This window comes from Cyprinodon variegatus, unplaced genomic scaffold, assembly GCF_000732505.1.
Source record: "Cyprinodon variegatus isolate N-32 unplaced genomic scaffold, C_variegatus-1.0 Scaffold606, whole genome shotgun sequence".
NCBI classification, from domain to species: domain Eukaryota; kingdom Metazoa; phylum Chordata; class Actinopteri; order Cyprinodontiformes; family Cyprinodontidae; genus Cyprinodon; species Cyprinodon variegatus.
In genome coordinates, this window is record NW_015151059.1 from 479737 (window position 1) to 480031 (window position 295).

At 37.6% G+C, this 295-nt stretch overlaps 1 protein-coding gene across 1 annotated transcript in view; it reads right to left on the reverse strand.

Moving 5' to 3' along the window:
- fah (fumarylacetoacetate hydrolase (fumarylacetoacetase)) overlaps nucleotides 1–295 on the reverse strand; it is an 18129-nt gene that overhangs the window by 5442 nt on the left and 12392 nt on the right. The window lies entirely within an intron of this gene.

The following is a 295-nucleotide window of genomic DNA, read 5'->3' on the forward strand; positions in this document are numbered from 1 at the left end:
CTCATGTGGATGGACCAATCAGAGGCAACCTCATGTGGATGGACCAATCAGAGGCAACCTCATATGGAAGGACCAATCAGGGCATAGTGGGAACTGGGCAGGTATTACCAGCACAGAGTCTGGTCATTCAGTTTATTCTACCAAAGAATCAGCTCTAACATGTCTACATCTACAAAAACAACTTTTAGATTGATTTTATTTGTTTCACATTTACTCCAACAGACTTGCTCACTTTTAAGTCATGTTGGACGAGATAGATATCATATTAAAAGAAAAGAATAAAAAATATTTCATT